This window comes from Protopterus annectens, chromosome 5.part0, assembly GCF_019279795.1.
Source record: "Protopterus annectens isolate FY-2018-M chromosome 5.part0, PAN1.0, whole genome shotgun sequence".
NCBI classification, from domain to species: Eukaryota; Metazoa; Chordata; order Ceratodontiformes; family Protopteridae; genus Protopterus; species Protopterus annectens.
Window position 1 is genome coordinate 1,530,010,863 of NC_056735.1, and position 23,472 is coordinate 1,530,034,334.

Here is a 23,472-nt window from a genome sequence, read left to right on the forward strand (position 1 = left end):
GTGTTACTATACGTGTAAGTGAATTTCAAATATTCACTACTAGTGTTCAAAAAATAGATGAAATTTTGTAACATATCCAAATCAGCTTCCCATAATATGTATATATCATCTAAAAATCGTGAATAATATTTAACATACTTGAAATATTCATTGGGAAAACATTATATAGTACATATATATAGATACTAAAATTCTCCAAAATAGTGTGAACACATATAAAAATAAATGACTAATATCTTGAATAAAATTGTTAATATATATATATATATATATATATATATATATATATATATATATATATATATATATATAATTATGCAGTAATTTAAAACACATAGCAGGTATCATTTATTTATATTGATGTTGTTTATCTACCAAAACAGGTTTTATCGTTATCATATTATTCAGCCCTGGTCGCCTATCAGCCTCTTATATGGTTATCCATTTATATTCATGTATTTCAAGTTTGTTATTAACGTCCACCCTCTCAAATTTTTATGCATGACTTTTAATACTTTAAATTTAAATTCATGCATTTGACCCTTATCCACAATATGTTTAGCTAAAGCATTTGTTGCTATATTCTTTCTGATCTCAGACTTATGTTCAATTATACGATCTTTCAGGCATCTTGAACTTTTTCCTACATAAAAACATTTACAATTCACACATATTCCTATGTACACTATATATATGGTATTACACGTCACCTGACATGTATATAGTGTATATAGGAACATAAGTCTGAGATCAGAAGGAATATAACAACAACGAATACTGATGAAGGGTGTTTTCCCAAAAGCTCTGTTCTATGTGTAATAAAGCAAGTGTTTCTACTACTTGGATTTTGTTTTTGTTTTGAGAAAAGCTCCATCACAGTATATTTATATTAAAAAGTGAATTTCAGACAGTTCTAAAAAAAAATTACATTTCTCTACAGAAACAAACATAATTAGAAGATAGGTATGTACAGTAAAGTATGTACATCAACATGTATAAGTCTGTCTATACAGTTCTAGTTGCACTAAAATCTTGCAGGAAGTAAATGTTTTTTACTGTATAAGGGAAACATTGTAGCAAATAAGTTTAGTGTTCTTACATTTCAGTACAGAAAGGTTTGTAATGAGTTTAAGAGTTGTAATGAAGAGTATAGTTGAGAAACAAGTCATAAAACTATGGAGAAGAGGTGATATTACTATTTTATAGGTAAATTGTGGTAATGGAATTTGAGTGAGAGAATAAGGTACAAGGTTAGTTCTGTCTAGAATGCTTGAGCCAAATTGTTGTATCTGGAATGACTATAACATAAGTATGTAGGGAGTTCGTGAGAGAGGTAAAGCAGTGGATGGGGCAGTTAGAAAAGAAGGATGAGAAGTAGTGTTTAAGGGGGGGTGAAGAGATTGTATTGATTTAAGTGCAAGGGTGGTGTTGTTAGGACTGTAACGATTCAAGTACAGGAGGGAGAAACATTAGTGATAGGTTATAAGAAGCTTGGGACATCCCTGCCAAGTAATTTGAGGAAAATAACTAAGTCAAGAGCATTATGAATAAATCTGAGCTAATGCAGTAAGCCTTTATTGTAACTTCATTACAAAAAAAAAACCTTTAAGATAACCAGCAAAGAAAATTAAATGCCCAAGTTCATTAAATTTTCCACTCACTTAAAAGTGTTCAGCATTCAAGTGGCCTGCAACAAAACAGGCAGAATAAAATATATACGATGAGGGAGTAGTAGTTGTAGATTCAGTGGTAATACTTTTGCGAAATATTTCACCTTAAAAGCATTTAGGGATATATGGCTGTAATAAATCAGAAGTGTGTGCGTTTCCTTCTTCCTAGATAAAACCACTTCCACACCACTTCCACCACAGTCTTAGGTTCATAGGTCCATAGCTTCTCATTAAGCTTATGTCCATCCAAGGAGACCATTATGAAACTCAACCAGATCACCTAGAAGACTAACAACAAGGCTCCCTATTGAAATGTCAGCACTAGAAATGCTGAGTGCTGACAGGCTGAAATAAAGATAAAGGGAATCCAGGAGCAGAGCAAATCTTGAAGATCGCTCTTCTCCTTCAATCTTTTTTGCAGGAGCAAACTCCTTTGCACACCCCCAATGTGTGTGTGTGGGGGGGGCAAACCCCCAACATCCACCAAATTTATGTATACCAACTCTGAGATAACCATACCTTTGAGGAGAAAGGGAATATTTTGAGAAGTGACCATCTCAGACTTAATATTTATGAGTCCATTTTTTCCAGCCATTCAATCACTGTATTTTGTGACTCAGTCTAATGAGTCTCAGAATTTCAAATGGTAACTGTAACAATATCCCCCATCAAGCAGATCACCCATCCAGTCATCCAGACGGGGTTTTAGGGTTGTTAGAGAAGTAATTTGATATATAATGGCAGAAGTATAGGTTTAGACCTCTAGAACAAACATTTGTTTTACCACTGGTTGTTCAAAGAGTCTGGTTCTTTCATAACTCAAGAAGTTAAACACAAATCACACCTCAGGAGTCTCTGTGACACTGAGTAGAAAGACTGGGCTTTTAGCCTATAAATAGTTACTGAGACTTGAGATCATACACATATATATCAGTAAGGGAGACAAAAGAAGGCTATAAAGTCCTAGGGTTAAGCACTGACAAAGAGGTTATAAAAGAAGACTGGAGATCAAAAACACATGCATCTTAAATTAGTATAGCCATTACTAAAAAAAAAAATAGATCATTCGTTATGAATATTAAATATGAGACATTTGTTTTATGCTTTCTGATCTTCCGGGTGTCCTCCATCTGACCAGTTCTAAGAGTTTTCATAGTTATTTACTTATGCCTATCTATATGTCTGCCTATATTTATATGTACACTTATTAAAACCAAAAGGTAGAAAGGTCACACAGACAAACCATTCAGCAAAAACTGCAAGAAAAACCAAGCCAAGCTAGAGATTTCACACTGTGATACCTTACACCTCCTGTAATTGAGGTTCATGGGATATACGCAAATTACCCCTTAAGGATATCAAGTGTTTCAGCTACACAGCTTCCGAATGTTCATGAAGTTTTCACTTTTTTAAGTCTTTATAGTTGCATTCATGCCAATAAAGCAAAACCTCAGCACGTATGGACAGCTTCAGCTTTTTATTGACCTCATCAGTACAACATAAGTAGATAATCTGACTATACTTCAGAAACAGAGGGTCAAAACGAAGCTGGATGTTTCTCTGCAATACCAGATATATCTGCCTAATTAACCTTATTATTCTATCAGGGACTGCAAATGCTTCCATTGCCCTACTTGGGTCTATATAAGAAGCTCAAACTTTCAAAAGTTTGAGTCTCATATGGTCGACACCATATGAGTGAACTTTTGAAAGCTCGAAAGTTTCACTGGAGATCGCCGTAGGGAATATTTCCCTTTACTTCACTGTAGTGCGATCTCAGAGTTGGTATATTTAAGTAGCGAGGTGTGTGGGGGGTGCAGATGGGCTTGCCTCTCTGCTCAGAGTGTTCAGGTAGGTTTTTTTTGTTTTTATTTATTTTTATTATATGTTCGATGTTTCAAAACTTTGCTCATATGGTGTCGATCATATGAGTGTCGAAGGTTTAAAACTTTGAGCATATAATATAGACCCGCCCCACTCATAAAATTCCAGCTTAATTTGTGAAATGCTTTGTCTGCATCAAGACAAATCAGCATCTGTGTTTTTTAGCATTCTGCTCCCTCTGGATCATCATCATTGTTCTTTTAATGTTGTCAAATTTTTGCCTCCCCTTCACAAAACCACATTGATCCATATCTATCAATTTTGGCAACACTTTTGCCATTCTTTTAGCCATTGTAGACATAAGCACTTATAATCATGGTTTAAAATTGAAATGGGCCTATATGAAGGTTGAGCTGGTGTATCTTTACCATCTTTAAGCTTTACAGCCACCATAGGTTTTTCCATGGTGTTGGTAATTCCCCTCCTTTTAAAATACTGTTAAACCAAACCTTCCAGATCTTTATCACATTTTTCCCTCCTAGCTTCCAATCTTCCATCGGAATGCCATCTATTCCTGGAGACTTTCTTTCAGATTGGTTATAGATCACCATTTTTATCTCATCTTCTCTTATCATAACTGTTAATTGTTGAGCCTCAGCTACGTCTAACTTTGGCATATTTAAGTTCTGCATAAATTTTTCTGTTTTTATTGATTTCCCAATTTATCTGTTTTATACAAATTTTCCTAAAATTTCTGAACTACCTCTTATACCTCTACAAGATCTCTGGAGATTTTTCTTTTTATAGTCAAGTTGGCAACAATCCTTTTTACTTTCTGCTGCCTAACTCGTTGTGCTAAAAGTTTTTTTTGCTCTAGATTTATTATCAAACAGTTGCTTCAGAGCAATCTTTCTACACTAATGCATTTTGTTCAGGTACTCCCTTATTTTCTCTTAGCACTTTGCAATTGTGATTCCTGTTCTGTGAGATTCCCCTTATTCTATAATACTTCAGTTTTGTCAGCCCCTCTAAACAATTCTAGTTACACCTTACCCATATCTCTTTATCTTTTATTTATACCCTATTTCTAAACTCCACTTTCATTTTTATCTCACTCACTAGCTATAACTTCTGGAGTACTCTGTCTTCCCTAATAACTCCCAAATGATTTCCACTACTCATTCCTTATATTGTTCTCTTTTAACAGGTAAGTGGCCAGAGTCTCATTTTTACTTCATTACCCTGCATTTTTATCTTAGTTGTTATTGATACATGATCTGAAACAGTTACTGGATATGTGTCAAAGCTCTCAATTAAATACACATGTTCTTGTGAAATATAATTTTTGTCTATTCTAATCTCATTATTGTACCTTAGGGAATAATATGTACATTCTTTCTGAGTTCCTCCTACTTCTTGTAAAAGCATTGAAAAAGTCTCTGAAGCAGACAGATGAAAGTGCTAGGATTTAAACATTTTTTGGGGGGGTTACTGACACTTTGCTTTTACAAGAATTTCTTTGGACTTTGGACTTAAACAGCACTACAGGTATTTTTCACATGCTTTTTAAAAAGAACTGCTCTGGTGTTTTTAAGAAACAGTAACACTGACTACTCTGGATTACTGGTGGTTTTGTGTTTACAAGAACTTTCTTGGACTTAAAAGCAACATCACTGATCAATGGAGCCTTGTTTTATGCAGAGAGTAGCTTTATAGGTTTGTTGATTTCCCTTTGAGCCCACATCTGATGAAGTAATATGTAAACAAATACGTAATATGGAACGTTTATATGTGCTGAGTGTTGCTGGAAGAGAAAGCTGTTTTAAAGCTAAACTTTTCATCTCATCCTTTTCTTCTCTGTGGCTTTATTGTTTCACCTACGGCATAGTTTTTTGGATTACTGGCTACTTGGGTGCTGTTTGGTGATTTTATTTCAGTTCTAAATTTGCTGTAAGCAACACAGTTTTAAAATCTGAAAATAAGAAATTGAACAGTGCATTTCTCACTAACTTTTGTGATGGTCATTCCATAGCTACTTTAACCACACCCCTTCACTGCTTGTGGTCAGCCATCTTGTACGTGCAGTTATTATTTTGGAAAAATTATTGTTTTATATAATTGTCAGAAGTAGTTTGTGGCCTACACAAAGCAAAGCATTTTAAAGCTGCCTACCTGTAATAGAAATAATTAATAAGCAAATAACTATAGTATATGAAAGTATGTGGCAATGTAAATATATTCAGATTGGTTTGTGTATAAATACATAAATATATATATATATATATATACATATATATATATATATATATATATATATTATATATATATATATATATATATATATATATATATATATATATATATATTATATATATATATATATATATATATATATATATATATATATATGGTTTCACTTCATAAGCTCGAATTACTGAAATCTCAAATTTCAGTAACTCGAGACTATAAAGTGGAACTTTCACAAGCGCGAATGCCTGCAAGCGTGAATAGTGAAATCCCGAAAGTGAGAGGAGTCTAACAGTATAGCGGTTGATTGCACCACTAACAAGCAATGCAACCTGAAATACCTTTTGTGCCAGGAACTGTTGGTGCTATATACAAAACAAGTATGTCCCAGAAAGGAAATCCCATCCTACTACTAGATGGGTACATCAGGCAAAGGGAAAAAGTTCACAAAGATAAAATATGCTGGAGCTGTAAACTAAAATGCTCTGAGAAATGTACGGGAAGAGCAGTATCTAAAAGGGTGCCAGATGGGGAAAGGCTGTTAAAAGCTGTAAAGCATACACAGTCCGGAGATCCAAGTGAGGTGGAATGCTATAAGATGTGTGCAGAGCTAAAGCTGAAGGCACAGGTGTCCCAGGATATACCCTGCCTCATAGTAGATGATGTATTAGCCGCAACATCTGCGAATATAACGCCTAGCTTACCTGCCCGGAAAGCACTCTTACAGAAGGTCAGAAGGGCCCGCCAGAGAGAATGTAAGTCCGGTAATGAGAAGTTAGTTTCACTGCTAGATATTAATATGAATGATTTCCCCACAAAGGCAGGTGTGCTTGTTAGCAAAGTCATGACATATGTAGCAACTGAAATGACAGTTATAGTGTTCACAACCAGTCAAAATCTGCTAGATCTGAGTACTGCAACCATTTGGCTGGTTGATGGTAATTTCTTTTAAAAGGGAATCATTTGTCGACAACTCCACAGCATACATGGGTTACTAAAGTATGGTGGTTTCCACAAGAGTGTGCCAGTGCTGTATTGTTTGATGAGCAGGAAATCTCTTAAATCTTATAACTTTATGTGGAATTGTGTGTTACAATTGCCGGCCGAACATGACTATGTAATTAATGTTAAATATATACTGAGTGACTTTGAGGTAGCTGCAAAGCGTAGTGTGGTTTTAAATTTGCACGGTGTTACAGCTAAAGGATGCCTTTTCCAATTTGCTCAGAACATCTGGAGAAAGGTACAACGGTTAGGTCTGGCACATTTGTATCCAAGCCCAAATGAACTCTGCACGTAAGGCAGGAGCAAACAGCCAAATAGTAAAGTCCAAATCCAAAAAAGGAGGCCAGCACCAAGAGTGATATCCGAGTTTATTGCAGAATAGGTGCAAAATCAAACCAGTTTCGGCAGTTTTGCCTTCATCAGTGAATACCATTATCATAATGTAACATTCTTTATATACATCAGCACTACATCCCAATAAAGTAATTAAAGAGACAGTGATATCAAGAAGTCAGTAATAACAAAGACTGAAAATGCCTCTATAGTATACGAATGAACAGTCTAATTTGTAATTATTTACTCTTATTATGCCAGTTATAAGTGGTCATTTAGACCAGGAGAAAAAAGAGCTCCTAGCCTAATAATCCACATCTTTTCTTTATCATTCAAAATACTATGCCACCCTAACTTGTTCATTCCATCACCCACTATTTTGTCAATGATACAAAAAATGAAATATTGCTGATTTGTGATCACATACATGTTTATAAAGAGCATTCATCATTTGTTTGTTTCGAATGTCACTTAGATGTTTAGGCATTCTTATTCTAAAAGGTCTAGACATTTGCCCAACATAAAAGGATGAACAGGAACATGTGGCCAGATAGGCCACCCATTCTGTTCCACAATTTGCAAAATGCTTAATCCTGTGGACCATTTGGGTATTTTTGCTAGAAAACTCCTTAGACTTGGGCATATATCTACAAAAGGAGCAATGTCCAAAAGAAAATAACCCAACCAACATGTTCCATGTAATAGTTGTTCCAAAGAGTGATTACTACCCTTCAATTTGTAATGATTAAAGGGAGACCCCAGTGTTCGTCCCCTGCGATATGAAAACTTGCATCACTTCATAAGGAGACTTGATAGTTCCTGATTTGCCATGAGAATATTCCAGTTTTTATTAATAACATTTCTGATGGCATTAATGTTCCTACCATAGGTAGTGACAAATCAGATACTATCCCCTGAGGTACACTTTTTTTCTTTATATTGCAGTAATTCTGACATGTCTTGTGCACTAGCCCAACTACTGGCTGAAAGGATAGTTCCTGGTTTGTAGCCCCTAGCTCTGAATCTATGTATTAAATCAGTCTTGTGATGTTCATAGTCAACACTGTAGGAGCATATTCTTTTGACGCGTAGAAATTGTGACTTGGGAATTTTCCTTATAATATGATCAGGGTGTAAACTAGTTGCCTGTAAAAGGCTGTTTTACTCTGGATATTTGCAGAAGACCTGGGTCGACAGAGTATGATCTTCATTTCTACAAATTTTGACATCAAGAAAATGAATTTCTTGGTGATGCATGTTGAGCATAAATTCAATACCCCACTTGTTTTCGTTGAGGCATTGGACAAATTCTAAAAGATATTCTATGTCCGTCCACCAGACCATCCAACAGTCATCCAGGTACCGCCGCCAAATATCCATCTCCCCCTGAAAAATATTATGTGATGTGTCATATATAAGGAATTCCTCAAAATAACCCATAAACAGATCTGAATATATGGGGGCAAAAGATGCTGCAATAGCCATACCACGGACTTGCCAGTAACATTCTTGTTGGAAATAGAACACATTCTTCATTAGAACATGCTCTGCCATACAAATAAGTAGAATGTTAAAACATGGTGGATAAATGTCTGCTTTATTGAGCCAATATTCTAAAGCCTCCAGCCCAGCCCAGTGTGGAATATTAGTATATAACGCCGTGACATCCAATGTGCACATTATCCAATCTGGTTCTAATTGGGTATCACTTAGGATCCTCAGAAATTCTGTCGTATCTTTGATCCTGGATCTGACCATAGTCAGAAGAGGCTGTAGATATTTGGTAAGGAATCCAGATAAGGGTTCCGTAAGCAAGCCCATACCAGAAACTATTGGTCTTCCAGGTGTTTTTTGCAATTCTTTATGGATTTTGGGTAACAGATATAGTATCTGTTTCTGGGGGTCCTCAATTGTAAGGTGTTTTAGAACTGATGTACTAATAATACCTTCCTCAGCTGCCAGCTTCAAAAAGGAATCAGTCTCCTTTTCGAATCGTTTGGTTGGGTCTAGAGTCATTGGCATATAGTGCATCCCATTCTGGAGCTGTCTATGGGCCTCTGATAAGTAATAATCCATATCCATAACTACAACTGCTCCTTCTTTGTCGGCAGGAATAATGACTACATCACGATTATTTTTTAATTCCCAAAGGGCTTGTTGTTCCACTCCAGACCAGTTGTGACCCAACATCTGGGATTCATAACCATGAAAGTGTAGATCTTTGAGAACTGACTGTTGAAATATGGAAACATATTTATCCATGGGGGGCTGAAAAGTAGATTTTGTTTAAATGAAAATCAGTAGATATTTGAGAGTCACCCTGTTGACCAAAATATAGTTTTAAATTCAACAGTCGACAAAATGACAAAACATCTTTCACAATACTGTCTTCATGAATATAGAAACCAGGAACATATGTTAATCCCTTATTTAGTAGTTTAATAGCAGTTTCAGATAATGTCACAGAGGAAATGTTGAGTACATTTGAACACTCTGCTATTTGGGAATTATGATTTGTAACAGTGTTTCCAAATTCTCCACATCTGCATTGTTTTCTCCAACCCCTGTGTATCCTAGACCTAAAGGGTGGTCAGCATTTTTCTGTTTCTTGTCGGCTGGGGACCCTTGAGTGAGCCCATGCTCTGTTTCAGTAACAGAGGATTCCTCCCCTGAAGTACTGCTATAATCATTTTTAGATTTCTTTAAAATGGATCTGGGTCTAGTCCCCCTATATTCCCCATAAGAAAAAGTGACATTCTTTTTAATACCAAAAGGTTTGCCCTGTTCATAGTCTGTCAGATCCCTATGAAATTTATATAATTTCTTGCTCCTTAAGTTTTTCTCTGTTATTAGTAGATCCTTGGATAATTTGTGAAGACATTCTTGGTATAATGTCTGACCCTCATATATCTTGATTTCCTCATAAATATATTGCATATCCATACATTTCTTATTATTATATTTTGATCTTACATTTTTATGGACTACTTGCAGTCCTGTAGACGTATTAAACCAGTCTCTTCCATGATGTAAAATAACTGAAACTTATAAAATGCATCATACTATATGGGATTTGGTTATATAATGCAACATATTCCTAATATTGAGTTTGTATGCACTACGGCACTTTAACATTTATATTTATATTTTTATTTATGTATTCATTATGTTGTACTAGTGTCTAGTAGTTGTTTTTACAAAGCAAATGTGTAACATTTATGCACATCGCGATACACCCAATATTAAATGATCCATTTATGCATCTAGTTTAATATTAAGAATTTTCGAAGGTTCATTAATTTAGAACTCATTGGTTTGTTTCAGATTTTAAGAACACAATTTTAACAATTGAATCACAAAAAGCATATTGCATTTTAATACATTGTTTCGTGCTTCATTTCTTGAATTAATTCCACTGTATGCATTGATTCCACTCACCGAAGAATATCTGTAACTGTATGTTGCTTTAAAATAGGACTTGAAATATGCAGTATTTTCTATTTGAACTACTTAATCCAATTTATTCAATTATATTTAATTGCATAATTGAAATTGATGCTTGTTTATAAGCACACAGCCTTCTACTTGTGTTTTATCTTGAAAAAGCCCGTCACAGTTACGGGTGAAAGCGCTTGATTTATTTTGGTTTTTACTTGGATTTACACTGTGTTTTTATCCTGTTTGTCTGTTCGTGCAACTTTAGTTTGTTTGGCATCGCAATAAAAGAACTTGTTCACCACATTGGGAAGAATCTTTTATCCCATTGAGAAGAGTTTATTGGAATTCAGTGCCTCTGCATATTTTTTCTTTCCTCATAAATATGTTGAATTTCTATGATATTGGTCTGAACTAACCATTCATAAAAGGACAATATTTTGACAAATGACATAGTTGCATCTTGCTGAGCTTATGCCCATTCCTCATATAGTCTATCATCTGGATTACTGACATATGGTTGTGACCGAATTCTCAAACCCCTTGGAGTTATATTTTTAGCCTGATAGGTCTTAAATAGTTTAAGGTGCCAAACTGAACTATGTAAATTGGTTATGCTTTTAGTCAGTTTTATGAAAAGATTCTTACATAGATCATTTGGGTCCCTAGTATACCCAGTAGAGATACCACCATTATTTTGAACCCCAAACACTTGAAGGTCATTTTTTTCTGCAGATAAACCCTGCAGTATAGTAACTAAATCCATGGTAGGTGTCTCTTACTGTGCTAGGGGATCTACCCAAGAATCATTAATACAAGAGAAAAAATAGGTATATAAATGCCTTTAGGCTAACAAATCCATTTGGAAGAGTAAGATACTCAAAAGAATATAATTAAAGGTCCATTCCAATTATTAACAATTGTGTGTCAGTTTTTAGCTCTCAAAAAATATCTAATAATTATTTAGGAGAATATACTCAGATGATTATTGCTATATTTGTATAGTATTCTCCCTGTTAGAAATGATTTTCAACCACAGTATAGAGAATAATGCATTTCACAAAAAGAAAAACAATATGTAGAAAAAATTAAACAGTATAATATCATCTAAAAAAGAAGGAACAAGTAGTTTGATTCCAAAAGAAACAGTATATAAGTGCAAATACTGTCCCATTGTAAAACAAGGATTCCGTAATAATCAAGGTCCTTAAATCATTTGGCATTTAAATAGATGTCCACCTAATCTTTGATATTCAGTGAAAACAACTATACATAGCCTGGTATATTAAATATTATAAAGAAGCAGACATAATTCAGTATGAACAATAACGTCTATAGTTTAAACAATAAGTAATATCAAAAAGCATCCAATCTTGTATGCGATATACTAATATAAAGTCCCACAAATGAGTGAGTGAATGAGCCATATCAAATAACCGTGACTTGCAAAAGGTGTATTATATGCAAAAAATAGTTCACCATTAATATATGAATATATAATAGGCTGCCCCAAAGGACCTTAGTATTCATATACTACAAAAATCTTCAATCATATATTTGCTGTAAAACAATACAAATTGTAAACAAAATTCCTACATGTGAAACATGGAAAACAGTATGCCCAAGTCTAAGGAGTTTTCTAGCAAAAATACCCAAATGGTCAATAGGATTAAGCATTTTGCAAATTGTGGAACAGACTGGGTGGTCTATTTGGCCACATGTTCCTGTTCATCCTTTTATGTTGGGCAAACGTCTAGACCTTTTAGAATAAGAATGTCTGAACGTCTAAGTGACATTCAAAACAAATGAATGACGAATGCTCTTTATAAACATGTATGTGATCACAAATCAGCAATATTTCATTTTTGTATTATTGACAAGATAGTTGGTGATAGAGTGAACAAGTTAGGGTGGCATAGTATTTTGAATGATAAAGAAAGGATGTGGATTATTAGGCTAGGAGCTCTTTTTTCTCCTGGTCTAAATGACCACTTATAACTGGCATAATAAGAGTAAATAATTATAAATTAGTCTGTTCATTCATATTCTACAGAGGTATTTTCAGTTTTTGTTATTACTGACTTCTTGATATCACTGTCTCTTTAATTACTTAATTGGGAAGTAGTGCTGGATGTATATAAAGAATGTTACATTATGATAATGGTATTCACTGATGAAGGCAAAACTGCCGCAACCGGTTTGATTTTACACCTATTCTGCAATAAACTCAAGTATCACTCTTGGTGCTGACCTCCTTTTTTGGATCTGGCACATTTGTATAACACAAATATGGGTTTTTAGATACATTTTAAATGTTTGGTTGGGTTAGCATTCCTACCAGAAGGTGATGTATTAAGCACATTTCATGAATTGAAGCACGTTTCCTATTGAAGGGAAGGAGTTGTTGACATACTTTTCAGATTGGTATTTGCTGGGGAAGCTACGAAAGTTCTGCACTATAACTACTGATTGTACCAGGTTTCCCCCCTTATTTCCTATAGCCTTTTGGAATGTGCATGAACTCAATACGTTATTCCTACCACGGACCCAGAACAGTGTAGAAGCCTGGCATCGCCACTTAAAATCACTGTTGGGTCATAAAGCAACAGATCTGGCTGTGTTGATGACTGTATTAGCCAGAGAGCAAGACAGAATTGATGAACTGTGGGTCCGTATAGCTTGCGGAAACCCGCTTTCCCCTATGAGATGGTTTGTGATTAGACGGCATAGCCAGTTTGAGGCTGTACTGAAGAATAGTGGTTCGTACACCTGTTTGGAGTTTGTGATGGCAATTTCCAGGCTTCTGAGGATGTAAGGAAATATCTGGTAACACAGTTTACTTTTCTACTTTGCTCCATAATTGCTGTTACAGCGGAATATGTGAGAGCATACAGCACATAATGGTTTTGTTTCCAAGTCAGTTCCGATATATTTCATTGTATTTTATGGTTTTAGGCATGGACGGCTTAAGTGGTTGAAACTACATATGTTTTGTATGGCTGCAGTCAGTATTCTGTTACATCAAAGTGCCTATCTTACCTACAACACGTTGTTGGTGTTATTACTTATCCTTTCATTTTAAGACAGTTTATAATGGTGGTGTTTTAGCAGCACTAGCATATGGATGTGGTTCTGACGTATTGTGGACATTTTGCGTTACAAGTCACGGGAGTGGCACTTTTGTGTTTTCAATAAAGCATACCATGCTTTTTTCGAGATTTTGGGGTTCGGTTTTATGGGTACAGGATTGTGAGCGTCGGGGTTGTGATAGTTCGTGTTTATGCACTTTCCACTTCATGGTCTCGAGTTACTGAAATTTGAGATTTCAGTAATTTGAGCTTATGAAGTGAAACTATATATATATATATATATATATATATATATATGTGTGTGTGTGTGTGTGTATGTGTGTACAAACACACACACACATATATATGTACACGTCTGCACATTTACACTTTTGCATATGTGTGTACTTACATTTGTATGTATAAATACTTACATATTTGTATTTATACATACAAGTGTGTCTGCACATAAACATACCATATTTGTGTAGACATGCATTTCTGTTTGCAGATATGTTTATGTTTAATTATACCTTTTTGATTACATAGCTTTCCAATACCATTTCCCAATGGAAATGCATTTACCAGTACATTTCTTCTTGTATTTAACTGCATTTATGGAATTTATAGCTAGCAGTTTTTAAAACATATGCAAGGTAAGATATAAAAGTAAAATGTTAAAATACTTGCTAAAGACCTCTGGTCTTCTCATCCTACCCTGATCTACCTATTCAGCCATTTGGTCAGGACTATGACTCTACAGCTACCTGAGGTTTATTCACGTGAATCTGTTGAAATATGCACTCACGTATTATTGGGATGCATAGAAATTAGTGGAACTCAGCATAATTTACATACAAAATGTGTAAATAAGCCTGATTTTAAGTGAGTAACTTTAATGCCACCATATTTAGTTGTGATCAGTTGAGTTAGGAGGCAAGTGTTTTGGGAAAGCCACCATATTTAGTTGTGATCAGTTGAGTTAGGTGGCAAGTGTTTTGGGAAAGGGAAAAGCTTCTTAAGTAAGATAAAAAAAATGCAATATAGTTATAAATTATTGGCAAACAGTGCATATTCTACTTGTAGAATGATTATTACCAGGAAAATGAATTTTCCGTTGATGTGACTGTCAGATGCAGTTGACTCATGTTAATGCTTATGACATAAATGGCATTTATAAATGGTAATTCATGACAATAGTACTGCAAATATATGTGGAAGGACTACTGATAGCATTGTGAAAGATAAATGTTTGTAATATATATATTTTTTTTGCATTTCTAGATTATGCTATAGAGGATCTTACTGCATTTACATCAATGTATTGTGTTGTTGGGTTACATGTTGCTGCACTGTAGAACAGGTTTTGTCATTCATGAATAAAAAACCGTGGCAATATAAACAAAGAAAAGTGGTAGGGGAAGGACTTCATGTCTATTAGCATCACATCAGATGGCAGTGTAAAGACACATGTTTGCAATACTAGTATGCATATGTGAATGATGCTGTACAGGTTAATAGTAGAATATTTTAACTGGGTGAAGGTTGATTTACAGTATGTGTATTAATATGGATGTAGTGTCTGCATATTTTTTTTTTTATTCTCAGATCTTTGTGCTGAAAGCAAGCATGCTTTCAATATTGTACTGCTCAACTGATGAGGGGTTTAAGCTTCAGTATATTGCTTTTGTATGTTGCGTTAGGTGTATGAATGATGTAGAAGCAGGGATCCAGACACAGCCACAAGGAGAACTGCATTCTCATGGCACCTCTTAGGACACATGGTAAATTCCTTTTAGAAAATAGGGACCCAAACAAGCTGAGAGGGAAAAGCCCGGAACCAAGTGGTTATGGATATAAATGATGTCGGCTAAAGGAACCACACATTAACACAGTGCAAGAATAGGACCAATGATGTGGTAGGATGTGCCAAAACAGAGGCAAGGTAGAATGCAATTATGCAACTGCCCATAGTAGTTGTTTGGCTGTTAGCCATGTGGACATTGTAATTGTTGTAAATATGTAAGAAACGATAAACAATGTATGCCCAAAAATACATTGCAGATTTTTGACATTCATGTGTGTGGAAATTATAAAAGTGATTGGGTAATATATTTAGCCACTTGTGATTGCTCTGCATTTTATGTGGGACAAACCTCAAGACCTTTAAAATTCTGGATGTTTGAACATTTAAGTGATATTTAGATGTGGGAAGAATACAAATGCTTTATATATAAATTCCCAGGCCTAGCTCTTCCTGGAATTCATCAACTCAAACACCCTGGATCAGCTGGTAAACTCCCCTACCAGAGGTGAAAACATATTGGACCTGGTCATCATCAACATGGGCGATAGGTGTTCCACACCGGAGGTCAACTCATCACTGGTTAGATCAGATGATAAACTAATCACTCTGGATGTCCACACCCTACTACCACACGCAACTAAAGAAACCACAGTAAAAAAACTTTTCTAAAGCAAACTTCACCTTACTTAAGACAGAGGTGGTAAGTTTCACAGCCCCCACACTAAAGGATAATGCTGCCCATGATGCAGAAACCTTTACAAGTGCACTCTATGAGCACCTACATGGAAGCATGGATCATGCCATCCCTAGCAAAACCAAGACTCACTCCTCTAAGAGAAGGAAACCAGTTTGGTAGACCCCTGCAATAAACAGGCTATACAATAGAAGCAGAAAACTAGTTCAGAAAAAAAGCAAATCCCAAGAAGGAAAGACATCCCTGATCAGTATCATTAAGAAACTGAGGTCCCTCATGAAATCATCCAAGGCTAACTTCAAAAGAAAAATAGCCAAGGATTCAAAAGATAACCATAAAGCCTTCTTTAGCTATGTTAAGAATCTAAGTGGCAACTCGCAGATATGCACTGAACTAGTGCAAAATAGTACAAAATATACTGAACCTACTGATATTACCAACATCCTGGAAATTAGATTCAGTGCAAACTTCACCCCCCTCTCACCTCCAAAAGGGCCCACAACAATACCAGAAAAGTATAGTGTCCCAAAAATCAGGTGAAAACAGCCCATTCAAAAGCCAAAAACACAGCATCAATGGGACCAGATGGTGTCCCAGGCTGCGTCTTGCATGAACTACAGAACAAACTAACCCCGCCACCTAAACACGCTGTTCAACCTCATCCTCTCCACAGGCTATGTGCCCATAGAATGGCACACAGCAATGGTTATTCCTCTCCATAAAGGAGAGACCACAACTGGCCCTGGTAACTATCACCCCATATGCCTGACTAGCCTGATCTGCAAGACTATGGCGTGCATCATCATGGAACTCATTAACAAAGATATTGGGAACCTCCAAACACTTGACCCAACCCAGTTCGGCTTTGTTAAGGGAAAATCATGCCTACTAAACCTGGTTTACTTCTTCAAGACAGTCACCAAGGCCATAGATGAGGGAACGGTGGTTCACACAGCCTACCTTGACCTCACCAAGGCTTTTGAGACCATTCCCCACTCGGGTATTACAGAAAAACTCACCAGCTTGAACATAAGCCCCTAAGTCACGAGATGAGTTGCCAATTGGCTTACAGACAGAACTCACACGGTAAGAATAGCGGGCTCCAGGTCCATCTCTAAACCAGTCACAAGTGGTGTCCCGCAAGGCTCGGTCCTGGGACCCCTACTGTTCAGCATATACTTCTCAGAAGTACAGGCAAACACAGGAGGACTATGGCTAACTAAGTTCACCGATGACTGCAAACTGGGAGTCATAATTGACTCCCCGGCTGACACGGACATCCTCCAAATGGGCCTTACTGAGACGGACACCTGGTGTCAAAGTCATGGCCTCAAGCTAAATGTCAAAAAATGCATAGTCATCCCGTTTGGGAAAAACAAAATACCCATGAATTACCACATAGGTGGCAGCCCCCTTAATATAGAAGAGGTAATAAGAGATCTGGGGACCCAGGTAGATAGTAATCTCTCCTTTGACAATCATATTGCCAAAGTAGTTAGGAAATCCTTCTATGTGGCCCATCTAATTACTAAAGGGTTTGCATCTAGAAATAAAGAGGTTATAGTGCCCCTTTACTCATCACTCATTAGACCCATCATAGAGTACAATGTCCCATTTGGGATGTACCTCACAAGACACTTCCAACAGCTGGAAAGACCACAAAAGTACCTCATCAAGAGGATTACTGGTCTCAAACATATGTCCTATGCAGCCCGACTGAAAAAACTCTGGCTGTACTCAGTGGCATATCGCTTACTCAGAGGTGATCTCTGCCTGACTTACAAAGCCACATCCAACTCAGAATTGATGGACATGCTCCTCCTAAAGAAATCCAAGTCACTGTGAGCCACATGTTCTAGTGAGCTAAACCTCACCACAACAATAAATAGAACATACTGGAGGGATATATTCCTGTCACAGAGACTGCCCATGCTTTGGAACAAAATTCTAAATTACATCAGGCAGATCCCCTCACTAACACTCTTCAAGAGAAACCTTGACGAGTGGATGGGTAACAGAAAATACACCCCTGGGATCATTTCATTGGCTCTGCTTGACAGAGGATCAGTTAATTAATCAATGGGGTGGCAAAAGCTGACACACTCTGGCTAGGCTTATAAATGCCCTCTGGCAGATAGCTTAATACCTACGTATGAACCTATAAACACACTACAAAACGCACCACTGCATTTTTTACTTTTACTATTATTGATAGGATTTGTTATAATAGAAATAATAAGGTTGGATGCCATTCATTGTTGGATTACAAAGAAACATTGTGAATCATTAAGCTTGGTGCCTTATTTGCACCAGGTCTTAATGAACATTTGTAATAGCTAATTGTAATTTAGGAAGCACTATATAAAGGGGTTGATTGGGATTTATTCATAGTGCTGATGAAGGCTTGGTCTGAAACTGGTATGTTGTGATTGTTGTGCCTATTTTTAGTCTTTATTTAATAAAGGAGATTTGACTTAGTGTGTGGGCTCTTTTGCATTTTTTGGTATTTCTGATTACTCCACGTATTGAGGTACATTTGTTTTTCAAATGGGACACTTCTCTTGAGTGCACTCTTACACATTCAAACTATGTTTCCTAATTAGATGCCACACTTTAACAGATCCCCATGGCATTAGTGCTTTGTTTTTAATGTTTATCATTGTATTTCTACCTTAGTAATTATAGTTTTGGTTATCATCCTACTTAGGTTTTCTCTTGTTGATTTATACACAAGTTTATTCATTTTATAATTTGTTATTGATACACAAACCTGATGACGTACTTATTTGATATGAAAGCGATCTTTGTTAAAAGTAGTTTAGTTTATATTTATTAATATTTATGCTTATAGATGTCTAGTGGTAGATCTTTTTGTTAGTTAGCTAATTATTTTCATAATTAGTTAATTTCTTAATTAATATAGTTTGGATTATTTGGTTAGCCTATATAAATTATTAATAAGCTGGTCTTATGTTGTAATTTGTCTCTTGCTTTTATAGTTTCAGTTTTAGGTAACACAGTCTCTGATTACACTATGGGGTTAAGGAGGAATGGGGGCTTGGTTAAAGGAATGCTTGCAATGTTTTTATTGCTTTTAGCAGAACTACCATCTGTACCTACTCCCATGCTCCAAATAACCTGATTGCATATAAATAAAGAATGTTTTTGATGCTTTTCATTATATTCAACTAGGACCATGTGTCTGTGTGTTTCAATAAAGGATATTCCATTTCTAACTCAACTGTGGACTACTTACAAAATTCTATTATAGCATTTTGTAGCACATATTTTACATTTCAATTTTAATTAATGAAATAGGTGCTTAACATAATTCAGGAAATTAACATACATCATACCCTCTACACTGCTTCTTCTTCTTTGATTTGTTTTAAATTTAGAAGATAGCAGCAGCAGAATGGCTAATGATGATGATAGTAATATTTATGAGACAGACAGAGAAGTGTGGTACACAGTCTCCAGGTTTAATGGCAGGATCTCACACCACACAACATGTAAATAACTCTGCAGAAAGTGACACTGGACCACAAAGTCAAGTATATGGGGACATTGCACTACAGGTCATACAAGGAGAACAAGGAGAAAACCATATACCTCTACAGCAGTATCTGCAAACCCACATGTACATCTTATGGATGATAGCAGAAATCCAGATGCAGCAGTGTCCACAATTACACCTTTTTACAAAGGGGTGCACAGGCATTTGTCAATGTTGAGAAAATGCACAAACACTCACACATAAACCCCAACTGACTGCAGTGAAAACAGAACATTTACCTATCTAAGTACACTGATTACAAAACTCTGTATTTAAGGCAAGTGCCACAGCACAAGTCTAACTTAGAGAATCTAAGACAACACTTTATAGGTGATGACATCAGCAGAATTTGGTGAGGAGAAAATGTTAATAGCAGTGGCCAACATGCTGGTGTAAAAGGCTCTCTCTCTCTAATGTCAAGCAAGTGCAAAGACACACACAACTTAGTTGACTGCAGTGAAAACAGAACCCCTACCAATCTAATAGCACCCACTACAGAACTCCATATTTAAGGCAAGTGTCACAGCTCAAGCCTGACTTTTAGAAGTCTGCAGCACAGGTTATATTGGATGACATCAGCAGAGGATGTTGCAGAGAAGATGTTGGGAGGCCTGCATGAAACGGATGCATAGGCATGTGCAAGTGTCAAAATACTGTCAGTCCTTGGAAGTGGAGTGGTAACTGTCAGATGCACACTTATGCTCTAATGGAGAAACACACACACATACACACACACACACACACACACACACGCACACACACGCACACACACACACACACACACACACACACACACACACACACACACACACACACACACACACACACATTGACTGCCGTGAGAACAGAACCCCCTATCTATCTAAATACACAAACTGCAGAGCTAAGCACTTTATGTAAGCACCACACCACAAGTCTGACTTTTACAAGGCTGCAGGATAACTTATAGTGGATGGTATCAGGACTGGATGTTGCAGAGAAGATGTTGGGAGGCCTGCATGAAATGGATGTGTGGGTGTATGGAAGTGTTAAAATACTGTCAGTCCATGGAATTGGTGTGGTAACTGTCAGATACACAGTTATGCTCTACTAGCTTGATAGACACAGACACACACACATAAACACACACACATACACACACAGACACACACACCAGTTGACTGTAGTGAGAACAGAACCCACTACTGATTTAAGTACACAGACTACAGAGCTCAGTAGTTTATCCAAGCACCATTGCACAAGTCTGACTTTTATAAGCCTGCAGGACAACTTTGCAGAGAAAATGTTGGGAGGCCTGCATGAAATGGACGTGTAGGCATGTTCACCTGTGAAGATAGTTCAACTTCTGTGTGCTACCAGATTGATGAGTGTACAATGAGTAGTATGTGGTGGTTGTCTTCCAATGTGCAGGTATAGTTTAAGAGATAGCTTTACAAACTATATGCAAACAGGTATCCACATTACTACTAGTATTTGAAAATATGAATGTGTATTGTCATTCTAAAAAATGTGCATGGCATAGCACTCAACATTTGTTATTAATTTATGCAGTGCAGTTGATATATTTGTCAACAAGTACTGAGATTCCAGGGTTGCAGTGCATGGGGTTAGGTAACACATGGCTGAATTGTAAATATCTGACAGATTCTTAGAGAGAGCCTTCATTTTGTTATCTATCCACATGTAGTGTCATGGCATGAAGACTAAATGACACTAAACAGAAATAATACATGCTAATATTTGCACTGCATAGCGTAAAGGCGAGCAGTGGATTTGCACAATGGTAGGTGAAGTGTTTGCAGATGTGAGATACACAGTTCTACTGCTTTCCCCTGTTTGCCTGTAGTTAAGCAGGGGTCACTATCAGTTCGGCAAAATATCAGTTCAGCAAACGGCATTTTCATTGCACTTACATCAAACATGCAATTTGTCGAACTGTTCATACTGAGATTGCAGTACAGTGAGGATCGGAAAATTTGCCCTTTCCTCACTGTAGTGTGATCTTAGATTTGATATATATAATTATCAGGAAGTGTGGGGGTTCACCTCCCCACATGAGTGGATTTCAATAAATGGCATTTCCAATGAAATGCTGTTCATTGAAGTGTCACTTTGATGAAGTGATAGAGACCTGTTAAGCAGTGAGCAAACACGAGGCTTATTACTAAACTTATGAGTTTGTACTGTGTGTATGAAACACACCTGCTGTTTAGCTACCTCTGTGGCAGCAAGTGCAAATGCATTGATACATTTCTTTTTGAGTCTGGATAATACTGGGCTTGGATCCAGGCACATGTATTACTTTTAAATGTATAGTGATAATGCAATGAAATTATTCTTTATACTACATTCACCATGTGTTACTGTGTGTTACCTTAGTACAATGTGTTAAAGTGAGATTGTGAGGAGGTAGCTGCACCAAGAAAGAGCTGTTCACCATCAATGGCATTAGTACATGATGCCAAAGTCCATTTAAACATAGAGGACAAAATGTGAAGGGCTCCATTGTTTTTTTGGTACTTATGTGTGGTGTGTGTGATTCTATTTTTTGGTCAGATTATAGGTGTTAAAATAGGGTAGATAGCAAAGTGGTAAAATGAGGAGCAAGCAGGGGGAAGAACAAAGAGAAAGCAATACAGGAATGCACAGGAGGGAGGTAGGAAAGAACCATTCTTTAATTCTATAAACTGAAAATATTTGCAGAATATTAGCTAAATTTGGACTGCTACCTTCAAACAGGGGTGGCAACAACACAGTAATGTTGTATAGCCAACTGGACCAAATCAAGTATGTCAAGAAGACACATATGTGAAATGGAGAGCTATATACAGTATGGGACAATATTTTTTCATGGGACAGGTGCCCATTTTTTTTTAATGCTGGGTATGGGACATTGCTATTTCTGGGTCAGGTAAGTTGAGTAGGTGAGGAAACATATGCAAACAAACAAGACAAGACACGGAGACCTGGAGGGACACAAAAGGTTGCACCAGTGGTGTGGTGCACAACCCTATGCACCATCCCATCTAAGGATTATTGTAGCTTTAAATGGTAATGATAGAAGTTTTGCATTCTATACAGTAGTAGCAAAGTGAGCGTGCATATCCTAACTGTAAAAGCAAGTATGCATAGACATGTCTGTAGCACAAACCAACTTTTGTAGTCAAGTGTAAGACTGTAGTCAGAGGTTTTGGGCTCAAATACTAAGAGGAGCAACTATACAATACTGCATTTCCTTCATAATATTACATACATTTAACTCTATACAAGTGGCATAAATGCCATGTTGTTAACTGTAATCAGTATACTTGGACAAAGCATATGTGTAATATATGGATATTGCAAGGATTACTTTGAGCAATCCATTATTATAGTTGATAGGACATGTACTTAAATATAATAGTTCAGATAAAATAGTTGTATAATTGTGATACTGTATTATACGCCACATATGATGTTACTAATTTTATCTCTTTTTTTTCTCTCACCCCCAACCATTATCTCTTTTTATTATTTTCTATAATGTGTCATTAAAATGTCTCCATGTCATCCATCTCTAACCAATCACTAAATGCTTTACAGCAAAGTGAGTTAGACCAGTCCCAGTCAATCAGCCTGCCCCCGCTCCACCGGCTCCAGCACTGATGCCCAGCACATCTGGGACCCAATGTGGCAGCACTGCTGCTTGCAATTTTCAGCTAAATACTGCAGATGCTGAAAGGCACAGACATGTTTGTCAGGGCATTTCACTTTCTCAGATGCACAGCCTTATTAACTGCCATCACAGCAGCGAATGTTACAACTGTTTTTCTATGTACACTCTTCTGTTGTTA